The sequence below is a fragment of the Delphinus delphis genome, chromosome 14, assembly GCF_949987515.2.
Source record: "Delphinus delphis chromosome 14, mDelDel1.2, whole genome shotgun sequence".
NCBI lineage: Eukaryota > Metazoa > Chordata > Mammalia > Artiodactyla > Delphinidae > Delphinus > Delphinus delphis.
In genome coordinates, this window is record NC_082696.1 from 39,394,583 (window position 1) to 39,413,750 (window position 19,168).

At 39.4% G+C, this 19,168-nt stretch overlaps 1 pseudogene; it reads right to left on the reverse strand.

The window, feature by feature from the left end:
- Positions 1–11,143: 11,143 nt before the first annotated feature.
- LOC132437140 (TNF receptor-associated factor 1 pseudogene) lies at positions 11,144–18,827 on the reverse strand (annotated as a pseudogene).
- Between the last annotated feature and the right edge of the window lie 341 nt (positions 18,828–19,168).

Sequence of the window (19,168 nt, forward strand, 5' to 3'; positions counted from 1 at the left end):
ACACTAGACAGAATCAATAGCAGAATAACTGAGGCAGAAGAATGGATAAGTGACCTGAAAGATAGACAGAAAGGTGGAATTCACTGCTGTGGAACAGAATGAAGAAAAAAGAATGAAAAGAAAAGAAGACAGCCTAAGAGACCTCTGGGACAATATTAAATGCAACAACATTTGAATTATAGGGGTCCCAGAAGAAGAACAGAGAGAGAAAGGATCAGAGAAAACATTTGAGAGATTATATCAAAAACTTCCCTAACATGGGCAAAGAAATAGCCACCCAAGTCCAGGAAGAACAGAGAGTACCATACAGGATAAACCCAAGGAGAAATATGCCGAGACACATAGTAATCATACTGGTAAAAATTAAAGACAAAGAAAAATTACTGAAATCAACAAGGGAAAAATGACAACATACAAGGGAACTCCCATAAGGTTAACAGCTGATTTCTCAGCAGAAGCTCTAAAAGCCAGAAGGGAGTGGCATGATACACTTAAAGTGATGAAAGGGAAGAACCTACAACCAATATTACTCTACCCTGCAAGGATCTCATTCAGATTCAATGGAGAAATCAAAAGGTTTACTGACAAGCACAAGCTAAGAGAATTCAGCACCACCTAACCAGCTCTACAACAAATGCTAAAGGACCTTCTCTAAGTGGGAAGCACAGGAGAAGAAAGGACCTACAAAAACAAATGCAAAACAAGTAAGAAAGTGGTCATAGGAACATACATATCGATAATTACCTTAAACATGAATGGATTAAACGCTCCAACCAAAAGACACTGACTAGTTGAATGGATACAAAAAGAAGACTCATATATATGCTGTCTACAAGAGACCTACTTCAGACCTAGGGACACATACAGACTGAAAGTGAGCGGATGGAAAAAGATATTCCATGCAAATGGAAACCAAAAGAAAGCTCGAGTAGCAATACTCATATCAGATAAAATAGTCTTGAAATAAAGAATGTTACAAGAGACAAGGAAGGACACTACATAATGATCAAGGGACCAATAAAGGGAGAAGATATAACAATTATAAATATATATGCACCCAACATAGGAGCACAATACATAAGGCAATGACTAACAGCTATAAAAGAAGAAACTGACAGTAACACAATAATAGTGGGGGACTTTAAACCTCACTTACACCAATGGACAGATTACCCAAACAGAAAATTAATAAGGGAACAGAAGCTTTAAATGACACAATAGACCAGAGAGATTTAATTGATATTTATAGGACATTCCATCCAAACACAGCAGATTACACTTTCTTCTCAAGTGCACATGGAACATTCTCCAGGATAGATCACATCATGGATCACAAATCAAGCCTCAGTAAATTTAAGAAAACTGAAATCATATCAAGCATCTTTTCTGACAACAACACTATGAGATTAGAAGTCAGTTACAGGGGGAAAAGCATAAAAAACACAAACACACAGAGGCTAAACACTATGTTACTAAATAACCAAGAGATCACTGAAGAAATGAAAGAGGAAATCAAAAAACACTTAGAGACAAGTGACAATGAAAACACAATGATCCAAAGCCTATGGGATGCAGCAAAAGCAGTTCTAAGAGGGTGCTGTAGAGAGTGTAGGGTAAAGGGAACCCTGTTGCACTGTTGGTGGGAATGTAAATTGATACAGCCACTATGGAGAACAGTATGGAGGTTTCTTAAAAAACTAAAAATAGAATTAACATATGACCCAGCAATCCCACTACTGGGCATATACCCAGAGAAAACCATAATTTAAAAAGACACATGCACCCCAATATTCATTGCAGCACTATTTACAATAGCCAGGACATAGAAGCAACCTAAATGCCCATCAACAGATGAATGGATAAAGAAGATGTGGTACATATATACAATGGAATATTACTCAGCCAGAAAAAGGAACGAAACTGAGTCATTTGTAGAGACGTGGATGGATCTAGAGACTGTCATAAAGAGTGAAGTAAGTCAGAAAGAGAAAAACAAATACCCTATATTAACACATATATGTGGAACCTAGAAAAATGGGAAAGATGAACCGGTTTTCAGGGCAGAAATAGAGACACAGATGTAGAGAACAAACGTTAAGGACACCAAGGGGGGAAAGTGGCGGGAGTTGGGGTGGGATGAACTGGGCAATTGGGATTGACATGTCTACATTAATATGTATAAAATGGATAACTTATAAGGACCTGCTGTATAAAAAAATAGATAAAATTTTTTTAAAAACTTATAAGCAAAAGAATCTGAGAAAGAATATATATATATATATATATATATATATATATATATATATATATATATAAAAAACTGAATCACTTAGCCGTACACCTAAAACTAACACAATGTTGTAAATCAACTATACTTCAATAAATAAATAAATAGATAGATAAATAAAGTACAAACTTTCAGTTATAAGAGGAATACGTTCTGAGGATCTAATGTTCAGCAAGGGAACTACAGTTTATAATGCCGTATTGTATACTTGAAAGTTGCTAACAGAGTAGATCTTAAGTGTTCTCCCCACACACACAGACAAAAAGTGATAACTAAGATAATGGATGTGTTAATTAACTTGATTATGGTAATCATTTTACAATGTACATGTATATCAAATCATCTTATGCAACTTAAATATATGAAATTTTATTTGTCAATTATGCCTCAATAAAGCTGGAAAAAAAAAGAACCCCTCACTGCAGAGTCATCTCAAGTGAGATGCATTTGAATGAGAAGCTAATGCATGAAGCAAGAACTGAGAGCAGAAAGAAGATGGGTCAAGAGGACAGGAGAGAGAAGCAATCAAAAATAGAGATAAAAATGGGCTGGGGTGAAGTTTTGGGTTCTTTCTGACTTCAGTTTCACTGCAAGGAGGCAAGGAGCGGTGGGTATGTGTAGGTGGCAAGGCTGAGGGAAAAATGTGGAGAAGGGAAAGAGAAAGCCTAAAAATAGTAATAATGATTTGGGGAATTGGATATGACAAAGCACTTCTTTGGAAAGTTGGATTCCTTTCTACCTTCTTTTGATTCATCACACTGATTCTGCCCTTTAAAAGAACTGAAATTGGGACTTCCCTGGTGGCACAGTGGTTAAGAATCATCTGCCAATGCACGGGACACAGGTTCAAGCCCTGGTCCGGGAAGATCCCACATGCCGCAGAGCAACTAAGCCCGTGTGCCACAACTATTGAGCCTGTGCTCTAGAGTCCGAGAGCCACAACTACTGAAGCCCGTGCCCCTAGAGCTCGTGCTCCTCAACAAGAGAAGCCACCACTATGAGAAGCCCACGCAATACAACGAAGACCCAATGCAACCAAAAATAAATAAATAAATTTATTTTTAAAAAATTTTAAAAATAAAAGAACTGAAACTGACCACAACTGATTATTGATTATTAATAAGGATATCATAGAGACAGCTCACAGAAAATAAATGTACTGCCTAAAAGGTCTTCCATTGGCTTTCCCGAGCAGCTAGCCCCAACCAAAGACAATTATTAATATGTTGCTTAGCTTGTATCTTTCCAAAAGTGATAGCAAGGCCAACAGTTATAAGCTCAATATTTACAGCAATATAAACCCTACTAAATAAGTTCTATACCTTAACATAATGATATAGTTTAACTCCTGTAAAATTAACGTACAGAAAAATTTACTTTTAAGTCAATCAAAAAGCCATTTCTATATACTGCATAGAATTACAAACTCTTATTATCTTTGATCTGAAGAGAACTCAGAAATAACCAGATCAAATCTCTTTGTGTTTTATTTTTTATTTATGATAAAATGAAGTGCTTCTTTAAAAAAAAAGAACGTATATATGTACTGTGGTTGGAATATTTGAGGAATATTCTATACTTTTATTAACATCTATGGCTTAAAATAGGATTTTGTATTTGGGACATAATAAAGAATAAATAAAAGTTCTTTGGAAGAGGATTTGAATGTGTTTTTCATATTTACTCCGGTAGAATGTTGCCATTAATAACCTTCAAACCTCTTCTCTCTCCAAGGAGAGAGGCACTGTGTGCATAGCTGTTACTGAGCATCCTGTTTACAGCTGATCTCCTTATAAACCTGGAGGTATTGTGCTTGCCACATCACAGCAGCAGACACGTGTGCAGGCACTAACATCCTGTGTAGATTTGAGTTTCCAACATTACCACACTGTGTTCTATGAATAAGTGGGAGAATTCTCTCACAGGAGTTCAAACAATTGACCATCACACCTTTTTGAAGTTCATCAAAATCTTTTTGTTTTTCAAAGACTTTCCCAATAACGGAACAATAGAGACTAGAGTTTTCACACAATCATTTTGGCTGTTAGAAGTGAACAAACACAATAGCTGTTTTGTCATAAATTAACATTTATGTCATTTAAGAGCCTTTGGTGGAGATTTGAAGAAAATGAAAAAAAAAAGGGCAATGATCTAATTTTATTGTTCTTCATTTTCTTCAAGCCAAATTGCAGAAATCCCTCTGTTCATTTAGGGGGAGAACAAGAGAAAAGGAGATGAATATCTCTTTGAAAATGTTTTTCTAATACAAATTTCAGAAATATCTCCAAACGCTAGCTTACAGAGGCACAGAGTTTCTCAGATTCCCTACACTGACTTAAATGTTAGGATTGGTTATTCCCAAAGCATGCTTTTGGCATACAAAAAAAGCAATTAACTCCTTCAGTAAATTACAACCTAATTATTATAGAAAAAAGTCTTTGGGCTTCATAAGTCTGGACACTAAGTGAGGCTGTGACACAACTCCTATTAGAAGTGTTACGGAACATATTCCCCTAGTCTGAACAAAGCCAGGTTGCAATTGCAATGCCTTCCCGCTCAACACTGGTCCTAGATAAAAGAAGCCACCAACCTGCAATGAGAGGAAATAAGTCATCATTACTCTGTCTAAAATTAAAGTACCTATTCCTGCTTTACTGTTTATCAGATGTTTGGTCCGGAAGCTGATTGTTTTACAAGTCTGTCTAAACATAGTATATTTCCTAAAGGAATGTTAGCAAACTAAACACTTGCTTCAAGTTACAACTTCATAATTTTATTAACATAGCTAAGATAAATGAGTGAACAGACATGATGCTAGTCAGTATACGTATACCCCAGGAAAGCAAAACTTATGCCAGAATACAATTTATGCTTTTTATTGTAAATTATTAATTATCAGCTACAACAAAGATTTACCTAGTGCTAAATTCTTGGAATTGAAAAACATTAACCTTCCAATCGTGTGCATAAAGTTACTAACTGCCCTTTTTTCTAGTTCCTGATGAAATTATTTATATAGCAGTGAACAAGAGCGAATGAATTTGATCGAACAAATAAATATCAGAGCCCTGTCCCCTATCACTTCTTACACATACTTGTGGTTTGGTTTTCTACTGAAGAACAACTTTTAGTGATGGAAACTTGTGTAAGCCATGGTATTTATTTTTTCAGGATTGTTTTTATGCTGTAAATTGAAAAGAAATGCATTTTTCTGGGTTGAAGTTTTTGGCATTGCTCTAATTTTATTTTAAGTTCCCCATACTTTCTGCCTCTTCCTGAATAAAGAATAATTATTCTGCTGAAGTTTATATTCAGATGTTTTACATGAGTAAAACATCTTTTGAAGAAGCTCAAAATAACAAAGGGAATACTGAAGGGGTAATGGCTCTGACTCCTACAGTTATTTAGACTTATAAAGCAAATTAAATAGATCGATGTGTGTGGTAAGGGATCTTAAGATATTTTTAATGAAATAGAGATTAGACGATCCAGCGGGTAAACACCATTCTAGAGTGTGTTTTGGTAAACTGGAGACGGATTTTAATAATGTAGGTCAGTAAAGCACCATTTAGTTCTTTGGAGTTACTTTAAGTACCTGATTTTTTCAAAACATCAATTGTGCAATGCCACTGAGTCATTTAGGAAATTATGAGCCTGAATCCTATAAGATGCCACCAGGTCCAATAAATATTATGCTTTTCTTCTTCACCTCTTTCAACACATCTGCACGTCTTCGTGGTTTGAAGGTCATCCAGCTGACATATGAGTAAGCATTGCTAATCTTATAATAATTGATTGATTTGTTATGATTTTAGTTTTCTTATAATTGATTTTAGTTTTCTTCTTTTCACTTAATAATTCATGCAGAATTTTGGTCTTTTGTTTATTCTGGTTTACTATATGATCTGATGAGACAATGCTCATACAACTTACAATTTGAGTGTTGCCTTTCATTCAATTAGCCTAACTGTTAAAATAAGCTACAAGTAGCTGCAAGAGTCACTGTAGCCAGAAGACTATCTTTTTCTTAGAAAGGTATTAAATAGTTCATGGTATGACTTTTGAAGTGTCGTTAATAGCTGGCAAGAGCAATATAAATGATATCATATACATTTTTAAATGTTTAAAATTTATTAGGACTAATGTTTTACTGTGAGAAAAAGAACCCAAAATGTTAGACAAAAAAGAATAAAATATCTATAGAAATGTTAACGTATAATTTTTAATCTATTTTTTATTGAAGTAGAGTTGATCTACACATAATTCTTAAACCACTTGGAAAATTCATGTGAGTAGTCTATGTCTGAACTCTTTTTTTTTTTAGTTAATAGATTTAAGTTGAGTTATAAACAACTAACTAACTGTTTTTTGGGCTAAAAAAACAGCTCAGGAAGCTCAGTTTTAATATGCTTTGTTTTCTTTGATTCATTAATCATAACGTTGGTATTTGATACTAGGCTCTAAGGCCTTCATCTAGACTTCAGAAATATTACTAATAGGCAAAAAGCACATTCTTACACATACCAGTAGGTCATCAATGCAGAAAGCAATTAGTAAATACCTGTCATATGTGCTGCACGAATGCCTTGGAAATTGGGTACAAAGGAAGTAAAAGACACTGCTCTGTCTTGGAAGAATTTCTAAACTCTTTGGCATAAAAGAATGAGTGGCTTTCATTGCCTCTTCTTCCCCTGACGATTTCTTAAATACAGCTCACATTTTCTTCTCTTTTGCTCTGTATCTTCCACAGGTATCAGTAACTTTTCCCAGCAAGACCCAGGGCTCCAACATACCACACATAAGGTAATGTGTCCAAAATCTTTATTTCTTGTACCCCAAATTTATTCAACCTTCAGGGTTGTGTTTCCCTTTGCCTTCTGAATAAATCCATGTTTGTGTCCCCCAAGCTCTTGAAGAGATGCAAGTTGATGTATCCTCTCTACACATGCCAACCTGTTTCTTCTACTTGCCTTAAGTTTGTTAGTGGCTCACAAAACCAGGAAATCTGGAGTCCTTCTCACTCATATCACATGATTAAGATCTATCTAGTCTCCCTCCCTTCTTATTTCGAGGTCCAGGGACCTATGGCAGATTTCATCAACTTGCATTTAAATTACTGGGGTAGCGTAGCTGGTCTCCCTGCCTCTAGTATCTCCCTTCTTCCTCTTACCTAAACACAGCATCTGAGTTATTTTTCTAAAATTCAGATACGATCACTCATGTAACTCCCACGATTAAAAGCCTTTTATGGCTCCCATGTGCCTGCAGGACAAATTTCAAAATCTTTATCTTGTTATAAAGCCTCTTTTTTGCTTAGCAACAGTTTGTACTTCCAACCACTTCCCCGTTTTCTCTTTTCCCACAAACTATACCTGTTTCTGCTACAGTATCTCAATTTTTGGAGCACAGTAGAATTATCTGTGGAGCTTTATAACATGCAAATTGCAGGACTCCTGAACCAAAATCTTTTTAGCAGAGCTTGGGAATCATTCATTCTCACTATTAATCTGTCCTGGAATACCCTCTTGGGGGTTAGCCCCTACCCTTCTTGTTCTTTTAGCAAAATTTCCACTTAGCCTTTAAGATCTTGCTCCAGTAATTTTTACTCAATATCTTTCCTGTCCACCACACAGAAAAGAAGTCACTCCTTAGTCATTGTGCCCATAAGACTTTAAATATTATTCAAGTACATAGATTTATAAATTATTTGTGTTAAAACTATATCCCTCATCTCCCTTCCTGTTTTATGATTCCCCACAGTATTTATCATCATCTAACATATTATGTATTTTACTTATTTATTTCTTTATGCCTGTTTCCACCCTCTAGTGTGTATGCTCCATTGCACAGATATTTTTCCAACTCTCTAATAAAAGAAAAATATCAAACAAAAAAATTGTTTTTTTTAAATTGAGGTATAGTTGATTTATAATATTATGTTTCAGGTGTACAGCATGGTGGTTTAAAATTCCCTGTGCTGTACACTATATCCTTGTAGCTTATTTATTTTATACATAGTAGTTTGTACCTCTTATACAAAAAAAAGTCTAAAGAATTATACAATGAACACTCTTCTACTCATCACTTAGAGTTGATGATTGTTAACATACTTTAATTATTTGCTTTACCTATCTGCAAAAAGATGCAAATAAGTACTTAAAATTTTTATAAAATAAATACAGATAGTACCCTCTAATTATAGGCAATTATCTCACAAATATACCACTTGATCACAAAGGAGAACTCCTGAAAGATTTTAATAGGATCAATTTGAAAATATTCCTGAATTGTGTGATAGCAAGTTCTATACATCCTGAAACTTCTCTTCTAAATATGTCAGCAAGCATATCTTAAGATAAAGTATTTTATATAACCATAGTAATTATCACACCTAGAAAATTAATAATAATCCCCTCATATTGGCTACTATCTAATCCATTATAAATTTTCCTTGATTTTTAGTAGTTAGGATTTGTGTATTTTTTTAACTTTTTATTTTATATCGGAGTATAGTTGATTAACAATGTTGTGTTAGTTTCAGGTATACAGCAAAGTGATTCAGTTATACATACATATGTATCTATTCTTTTCCCAATTAGGTTATTACAGAATATTGAGCAGGAGAATTTCTGTATGTTTTCTTCACTGCTGTATCTCCAACAGCCCAAATAATGACTGGCATATAGTAAACCCTTAATTAATAATTTTTAAATGGATATATTTGTATCCCTGATTAAACTGAGGTGTGTGAAGCCAGAAGCTTTGTATTATTCACCTTTTTTAATCCTAAGTCCCTAACATGGTACCTGGAGCATGGTTGGAGCTTCATTAAGTGTTTGTACAATTTAATTGAAAAGAAGGGCACATTCCATAAATTTTAGCTTTGAGACTTGAAGTGACATAGAATTAAGGCACAATCAAGAGAGAAAATAATTCAGGAAAAAACAAACAAAGCTAATGTGTTTGAAGAAGAGAGTTTGGATCCAAGTCTTAAAGGAAATGGTGTCTCTCAGCATGGCACAGAAGAAATCTCTTTTCCTCACATACAGATAATTTTTTCTGACCTTAGGGAGTTATCTCACAAACATAAGATCTTGATCACAAAGGAAAACCTGTGAGAGATAAAGAAGGCTCAATTTCTGTCACCACTGTTGAAGAAATCTACTCAAGACCATGCCATAAGATGAAGAAATAACTATCACCTTCAGTAGATGAGAGATGGCAACACTTCTGGAATATTTTGTATCAGACCATAAAAGCATAACGTGAAATTAAAATATACTGTCAATTTTGGTTTTGTTTCCTTAATGGATTTCTTCATAATATTCAGTTACATGTTTGCTTTTCTGTCTGCTATTATAGACTTTGCCCTGAACTCGGAGGCAAGAAATCTAGGCTCTAGCTCTGGTCCTGTCTGCAGAAAGCTGAGTAACCTTCTGTCACCACTGTCTGGGTCTTGTTTTCTTCTTCTTTAAAATAAAGAAGCCTGGACTCCCCTTGCAGTCCATCGGTTAGGACTCTGCGCTTCCACTGCAGGAGGTGCAGGTTCGATCTCTGGTCGGGGAAATAAGATCCCGCATGCTACACGGCATGGCCAAAAAACTTACATAAATAAAATAAAATAAAATAAAATAGGGACTTCCCTGGTGGCACAGTGGTTAAGAATCCTCCCGCCAATGCAAGAGACACGGGTTCGAGCCCTGGTCTGGGAAGATCCCACATGCCGCAGGGCAACTAAGCCCTTGTGCCACAACTACTGAAGCCCTTGCACCTAGATCCTGTGCTCCACAACAAGAGAAGCCACCGCAATGAGAAGCCTGCGCACTGCAACGAAGAGTAGCCCCCGCTAGCTGCAACTAGAGAAAGCCTGCGTGCAGCAATGAAGACCCAAGGCAGCCATAAATAAATAATTTATTTTTTAAAAAATTAAATTAAATTAAATTAAATTAAGAAGCTAAATTAGAATGAGTAGTTTATAAACTGTTGGAAGTAGAACTCTTTTCATACTTTGTTTTGTGATTCATACTGTCAAAATTCAAAACATAAAGATATAAGTGAAACGTCTCACCCCATCCTGACCCTCAACAATTTATTCCCTACCCTGACAACACTAAGGTTCCCAGTTTCCTGTATGTCTTTTTCGAAATATTCTCAGTATAAATACGAAGTGTATTTATGAAACAAGTATAGGGATATATATTATATGAAATAAATATAAAATATATGTGCATATTTTTTAATGAAAATGGTGCATATATTGTTCACGCTATTCTGAGCCCTGCATAGCCCCCTGGCTTTGCTTGTTCACCTCCAGGGCTGGGGAACTCGGTCCAGGCTGGGACAGATTGAATTCGCACTGGCACCCTGTCACTTCCACCCCCTGGTCCTGGTTCTGATCCCAAGCAGGACGAGAGCAAGCTCACTCTCCATGGCGGCCTGCAGAGGTCTTCCCATCCCTAGAGCTTCTTTCCCCACACCCTCCCCATCTTGGCCAGAGCCCATCTCAACATTCAGGGCCGGGGTGGCTCTCAGGACTCCAGTGCTGCATGGTCAGTGCAGGGGGGTCAGTCCTGCACCACCGGCTTAGGGACCCTGTGCCTTTGCAGGCCCAGTCCAAGGTCCTGCCACACTAAGCAGATGGCTAGCCACTGTCAATCTGTCCGCTCGGCTCACACCATGCCAGCCCTGGCCCATCACTGTGCCTTGGGATCTTGGGCACCAAGGGCAAGACCTCAGTCATCTTGCTGAACCCCCGTCTGAGAGGGGGCTCCCTCGGGACCCACATGCAGCTTGCTCGGCCCCTCCTGCCCTAAGCATTTGTCTCCACGATGCACTTGAGGAACGTGGTGTCGTCCTTCACGTAGGCATGCTTGGGTGACTGCAGCTTGTTGAGGGGAAAGAAGAGTGGGCAGCTGCTGGCCACATTGGTTTCACTCTGGGGCGGTACTTGGCAGTGTAGACAGCCAGGGAGAAGAGGCTGGCGGTCCTGACGCAGGCTGACTCATGGCGCTGCCTGGTGGCACTGGTGACCTTCCGTAGGAAGGTGCCATTGTAGGAGGCCTCTTCCGTGAGGCGGGAGCTCTGCCCCAGCTTGCCCAGGGTCTGATCTTTCTGGGCCAGTGTCTGCTGCAGCTCCACCACCCTCCGTTCCAAGCTCAGGATGTAGTCACGGTCCAGCCGGCTCTGGTGGACGGAGGCGGCCAGGGCCAGGTGGGAGGCCTCCACCTCCTTGTTGAGGACGGCGACAATGTTCTCAAACACGCACAGCTTCCCCTCCAGCTCAGTCAGGAGCTTCTCCTTCGTGAAGTGCTGCAGGGCCAGCTCCTCCTGGCTCTGGAAGCAGGGGACCCGGTAGCAGTCCACCTCTAGGTCCCCAGCCGCCTCCACAGGGCCCTGCAGCTGCAGGTCTGACAGATTCCGCTCCAGGGCCACGAGCCCAGAGCCCAGGCCAGAGCCCAGCTGGGTTTCACGAGCCCCAACAGGAGGTTCAGGTGTGTGGCCTGGGCGGTGACCTCACGCTCCTGCATGAACTTTGGGCTCCCGTTGAATGAGCAGCCAACTCCGGCAAAAGGGCCCCACTCCAGCCTCGGCCACCTCGGGCTGATCCTGCTTCTGAGACAGAAGGCTTCCTGGCCTCTTGGATGGGGAGTCGCCCCCTTTGCATTTGGGACAGATCCGATCCTCGCCATTCCTCACGTTCTCGGAGAGACAGACGGCGCAGCAGAGGGGCCTGGGCTCTGGTGGGTCCTGGCAGACGGTGGGGGGCACCCAAAGGGGAACTGGTTCTCATCGGGGGCCCCTGTTCAAGCTCCTCTGGGGAGGGGACCAGCCGCACGGAGTCTGTGCTGGGAGAAGAGGTGAGTTCTGGCCGGGCCACCCTCCCTGATGAGCAGGAATCTGATGATTTTACCTTCTAGCTGGCTTGTGTGGTTCAACGTCACAGCAGGGATGAGACAGGAATTACTCTTTGTGGTGAAAAAAATCCCCTGGATGATGACTGCCGGCTCTAGGAGTGGCCAGTCATTCTTTTGAGCAAGAGGGAGGAGGAGAGCAAATCAGAGAGAAAAAGGAACCGTGTCACGGACTTTCAGGAGCCACAGTTAGAGTTTCCCCTGTCGGAGGACCTCAGGCTGACGCTGGCTTCCTCCGCCTCCTGCCCGGGGTACAGGGGCAGAAAGACCCCCAGTGGGTGACTTGTCTATGTTCCCTGCAACCTCGGAGCAGCCTAGAATTCTCGGTGTGGGTGTTCACCGCCCCAGTGGAAATCCCCAGGGTTCTGGTCAGGTCCAAAAATGCAAGTTCCATGCATATTAGTTCTGCCCAGAGTATCTTAGGTAAAAGTCACTTTCGCACGGCGGGTCTCGGTTACCCCATCTTGGCGCTGCCGCCGCCTCCCAGCAGCCCCGCGGGAGCTTCCGGTGGCACAAGGACCCTTGGTGGCATCTTTACATTTTATCTTAATTTTCTCTATGTCTACCTGAGGCCCGGGGCTGTATATTACCTCTCTAATACACTACTTATAATATAATAGAACTCAAGGAATGTTCAATAATGAATCAATAATATAGTGATCTCAATGGGCATATACAATGCTTATCTTTTGTATCCATCATTTTAAGCTGCGTTTAAAATATTTATTTATATACTGTAAAGTTAAGTAAAATGAATTAGAGCCAGTGAAGATAATTATTAGAGCCAGTGAAGACAGTGAATATAATTATTCACAGGGGAGAAATTCTTTGAAAATTGATCAGTTACTTCCAAATATATTGTCTTACTTTTGAAAAAATGAAACTGAATTTATTCTCTATTGTAAGGAAAGATGTCAAACCATCGACCCGCTTAATCAAAGTGGACTGAATTTCATCAAACTATTTTCCGGGGCTTCCCTGGTGGCGCAGTGGTTGAGCCTGCCGATGCAGGGGACGCGGGTTCGTGTCCCGGTCCGGGAGGATCCCACATGCCACGGAGCGGCTGGGCCCGTGAGCCATGGCCGCTGAGTCTGCGCATCTGGAGCCTGTGCTCCGCAGCGGGTGAGGCCACAGCAGTGAGAGGCCCGCGTACTGCAAAAAAAAAAAAAAAACTATTTTCTGACAAATGAAGTATTTATAATCATGGGCTTTTTTTGGACTAATTTCCTTTAAAGATTTTTTAATATATTAGGTCACCCTTAACCTTTGATGAAACAACCGCCCCACTATGTAATATGATTTAGATGTATCATAAAAATTTCCCTATCCCTAGAATACCTTTTTCATTCAGTTCACTGAAGGCCCCAAATCCAATCTGAGATGTATTCCTTTGACTAAAGTTTACTTTCATCTTTCAAAATGGAAATCTTTTGGAACATGACATAAGTTATCAAATAATCAACAAATTTACAGATCTACTCTGTACAAATGCTTTGAAGATGAAATTTATTGGGCTCTTTCCATGGATTTTCTGGTTATTGGGGTCTTAAGAAAGAAAAATTAAAGACCATATTGAGTGAAAGGGATTGGGAAAGGGAAGACTGAAGACAGAAGAATTTTCTTATCCTACATATTTGCTCATAGCTGTCATTCTTTGTAGCCCTACTGGCCAAGTACTGTATTGATGTAAGGTCCAGAGCATGTTGTTTAACCCTCAAAACCCTCTAAAACCAATAGATAGTTTTATTTAAGTTAACATATATTTATTAAATCCCTACTGTGTGTCAGTAGGTGCACCTTTCCTAGGTGCTTGGGATACAGCAGTGAAGCAAACAGATAAAACTCCCTGCCCTATTTAAGCTTATCTTCTACCAGGAGAAGTTAAGTAATAAACAGTAATCATAATAAGTAAGCAAATTATATAGTTTTTTTTAGAGTGATGGTTACTATGGGAAAATAGAGCAGCTTAAGGGGAGGATTAAGAGTGCCAGAGGTGAGGCAGGTTGCAATTTTAAATGAGATGATCAGGGTAAGCCACACTGAGTCTGTAATACAACAATCCTCAAAGGTTTAAGGGTAAAGGTTGTTGGCCATGAGAATATCTGAAGAAAAGACTTCCTAATGAAGTGAACAACCAGTTCCAAGGCAGTAAGATGGGGACATGTTTGGCATGTTCAAGTAGAACAGAGAGGTTAGTGTGCTTGGAAATGAGAGAGCAAGAAGGAAAGGAGAGAAAGCAGTGAGGTCAGAGAGATACTGGGGTGAGGGATGAAAGAGGTGGCCTTGTAGGAGTTGGCTTTTACTCTGAGTGAGATGTGAAGCCGTTGGAAGGCATTAAGCAGAGGACTGACATGATTTGACTCATAGACAATTCTAACTCTGTATTAAGAAAAAACTGTAGGAAGGCAAAGTTAGTAGCAGGGAGTCCAGTTAGAAAACTATGGCAATAATCTAGGTGAAGATGTTGCGTTTGGGACTGGGGGAAGACCACAGGAAATAGGAAGAAATGATCAGATATATTTTGAAAGTAGAGCCAACAGGGTTGGCTGATGGATCAGATGTGGGATATGAGAGAAAGAGCAAGAAAAATGTTGACTCCAAAAATGTAGGCTTGGGATCATCATCAAGTGATAGGGGGAAGACTGCAGGTAAAAGAGCTGAAGGAGAGAAGACCAGAAGTTCCATTTTGGACATGTGAAGTTTGAGATCCCCATTAGCCACCCAAATGGAGGTTTTCAGTAGGCAATTTGGTACGCAACTCTAAAGTTCAGAAGAGAGGTCTGGGCTAAAGACATAAACTTGGGAGACTTATGGCATATACATAGAGTTTAAATCCACAAGACTGGTTGAGATCACTAAGGGAGGGAATGCATATGGAGAAGAAGAAAAAGAACTAAACTCTGTGGCACTTCAACATTGAAAGTTCAGGCAGAAAAGGACAAACCAGTAAGAGGAGACCAAGAAGCAGCAACCAGTGGCATGGGAGGAAAACCAGGAGAGCGTGGTGTCCTCTAAGCCAAGAGAAAAAAGTGTATCGAGAAGGAAGGAGGTCTTAACTCTGCCAAATGCAGCTGACATGTTAAGTAAAATGTGTCCTGAGAACTGACCATACATGCATTTAGCAGCATGAATGTTACTGGTGACCAGAGCAAGGATGGATGGCATGATGGGGGCAAAATCTTGATGGGAAGGAGTTTAGGAGGTAGAAACAGATAGTGAGCAACAACAACTATTCCAAAGAAGCAGATACAAGTATACATCTGTTTTACAAAGGCTCCAAGAGGGTTTGTACTTGCCCAAGTGCACATACCAGTATCCAGTACAGCTGGGACCTAAAAGCAGATTTGCTTGAATTCAGAATCTATCCTATACAGTCTGGGATCTGCCCTGTTCACAGATACAACAATTTAGTGAACGGAGAAACATGAACTAAAAATAACCATTGATCTCTCGTCTTCTGTGTTTTTCTACCAAAAATTCAGACTAGTGTTCTTACGGTCTTCCACAGCATAAAATCCCCTCTCATTTTCTAGTTCCTTCCTCTGTGTGGTCTTGTTGTTACCTCACTTGTGTAAGCATTATCCTCACTCATCTGACACTCTTCTCTTAAAAAAACAAAAAAACACTTCTCTTGTTTACCTTTATGTCCAATTATCACATTCAACTGTTTCCAGATCTCTGAATCTATATGTTATTTCCCATTTACCTAGGAATCAATGTCCTTCAGTCCGTTTCATCTCCCAGTAGATTCTGTCTGTAAGATCTATAATAAATCCACTACTCATTCTGACTGAGAGGTTAACATGCCTCATAGAGTCAGAAAATAGAGTGAAGAATCTTTGTGCTCATGTATTGGTATATGGTTGAGGGTGGAGGAAGTGGCATACAAGGAACAAACAAAGCTGGAGATAAAACTCCAGAGTAACCTAAATTTCTAGTAACATCCCTAGCAGTGTTGGCAGAAAACGAATCCAAGGGTGGAAAAAAGCAATATGGTCCATAGCATGACAAAGAGAGGAATTGGAAAATAGAGTTTCATACCAAAAAGCTGGCAGAACACACGAAGTGGGCGAGGGAGGGAGTCATAACCATAGACTTGGGCCAGTCAGATGGCAGGGAAGATAGTAAGAATGAGCCCAGGAGCACAGATGACTTGGCATGAAGTGCCCTGCTTTTACTTCTCTCCTCATGGCCCGTCTTCAAGTGCCTTATTTGTTCTACTAAGTATTACCAAAACTCCTCCTTACACTGGAAATATTCATAGTCATAGTGACAAGCTCAGTATAAACAGAACCTCTATTCTACAATGCACTCTGTTCTGGGTCACTGGAAACACTGATTTCTTCACAGGTTCTACTAACCTTTATTAATATGACAGTCTTAGTCATGATATACATCTTTGCAACAAGCTGGTCTGTTCATGATGGATTTATATGTTTTTTCAGCCTTTATATGTTTTTGTGTACACTGATCTTTTCTATGTGTATTGCCAGCCTTATCTCAAAGAAAGCCCATGACTCACGATCTGTGTCTCTGAGTCATGCTCTGAAGTTAGGTGAGTTAGCCTTAATTTGGTTCTTTCCACTTATCAGTGTAAGCCTTGTGTCCCGGAGAACTTTGTTTTGTTTTCCTTCCTAGCACTTGGAACTCTCTCAATTGGTAGTTGATAACTTCCACAAGTATGCATTTTACATGAAGGAGTGAAAGTTGGCTCAATGACAGGCAAGAAGAATAAAACAAATTGGCACTGAATAGAAACTGTGTTGTGAAAGACATTAATATTGAGGAAAGCAGAGATTTTGTAGATAAAGTTTCTTGTTTGCTTCATTGTAAACCAATTGACTTCACTCTCTAACTGTAGGTCACAAAGGAAGATGACAACCCTGGAGAACTTGATAGGTATGGGAGGGGGACATGAGAGGGAGACGTCTTGTCCATTCATGTATCCGAGATTAAATTATTGTACCAGAAAGGGAAGAGTGGATTAAATAAGAGAGTAACATGCAAGCACCAAGTATTTCTATCATAGCCTGATGCCCCAGAAGAAAAATAGTCTGAACTTGTGACTTCATTTTATATCCTGACATTGTCTGTTATTTAAAAAGCCTTATGAACTAATAGCATCTGAGAACCTGAGAAATGTGCCTGCAACTGAACTATCTGGTCAGGAAACACATAGACAATGGTCTGAGTAATTCATTTATATGTTAGAACAGATAGGAGAACTTATTTAACTGTCAAAGTGTTTAGAAGGAGAATCTTGAAAGTGTACCTAACATTTTTCTTTTCTTTTTTGCTCTACTATTTAAACTTCACTAATTTACTGTGGTCATTTTTTCGGCAAAGAAAGCTTAATTTTTTGCTAATTTTTCACATGGATTTTCAGACTTTTAAGTAAAGAATTCTTTACATCCTAGGAATTTTGCAGACTCATTCATAATAGTTTTAAACATGTTTAACACTTTATTACTCATTCTCAATGGGTAATACAAAATTAATTTTTATTTGATGTTGTAACATATTATGTTTCTTTTCCAAAAAACTCATCTACTTTTGGTCTATAACAAGATATTAATAAAATGAGAAGGCCAAGTGTTATTTAGCATCCAGGATAAAGCCAGTCTGTGGTTCCACACTTTTTATATATTACAGACATGACTAATTCAGAAGTAGATTGTTCTTGAATAGGCATATATTATGTTCCATTTTAACAAAAATAGATCTTTGTTCCTTCTTCCCTTTACTTTTCCTCTGAAAAATATTCATGGAGTCTCAGCTATTGTTCAGGCGCTGTGATAGATGTCATAGATAGAGCTGTAAACAAGCAAAACAGACATATTTCTTGCTCTCACGGACCTTACATCTAGGGAGATGGCCAGTTACTGAAGAAATCCTTATACAGTCCCAGTGGTCAGCACTATATAGACAAGTATAAGGAAATATATATTAATCTGTGCATCATGCTTCCCTGGGGAAAGGAACTAAAGTACAAGAAGCATTAAGCTAGATGTAAGGGAGGAGATTTGGGAGGCAGGTACATTCCAGGCTGGAGCTTGGTACAGTGGTCAGGACCGGATCATGAACAAGCATGATTTTTCAATCTTTCCCCTGAACCCAAACCTGGAGATGCCACAAAGGTAAAAAAGAATTTTGAGGGATCCCAGAATCTACATCAAAGACTGTGAAAAGTCCTTGGAGACCAGAAGGTGGGTCAGGTCCCACAGAACCTAGAGGAAATCTTTCTAGTTCTATACTTTCCTCTCTTCACCTTTTACTGGCCGGCTCAGTGCCTCCTCTGCCCTACTGGGTTCATGGGAGTGGACAGAAAACCTAAGTTCCAGTCAAGCACCTGCAACAGGTGGTAGTTCATCTGGACACCACTGGCCCCAAGTTAGGGAGGAAGAATAGACTAACTGCCTAGTGCAGAAGGAGTGAGTGGCTTTCCATCACCAAGCCCCTACTGGGTAAGTACAAGGAGAGACAGCCCCCAGAAAAAAGCAGTGTTTGGCACAGGTTGAGTGTGGGTAGGTTACAAAATGCAATACCAGACGCTCTTCTCCTTTTGTGGTCACCCTCCAGCACACATTATCTTTACCAAGAGGTGTATCAGCTCGGATCTGAGTTGCCATCTCTCCCTTCAGGTACACATGACCAGCCAGAAAGATGGCAGTTCCACTAATATGAGCACAAAGGAAAAAATAAACAGACATCTGAGGGGTACAAGTGCAAGCTCTATGAAAGAGTCCACCTATCCACGAGAAAGCAAAATTACTGGACCAGATTAAAATTCACAAAATATCCCTATCAAGAATAAAGAGAATATTTTAAACGTCAAACAGTTTAAAAGATTTCACTAGAGCTATTAAGCAGGAAAAAATTAATATTGAAATAAAGGACTTAATTTCTTAGGGAGATTGAGAAAAAATACCAAAAATTATTTCTGAAAAGTTTGCAAGTGACTCTTTTTATT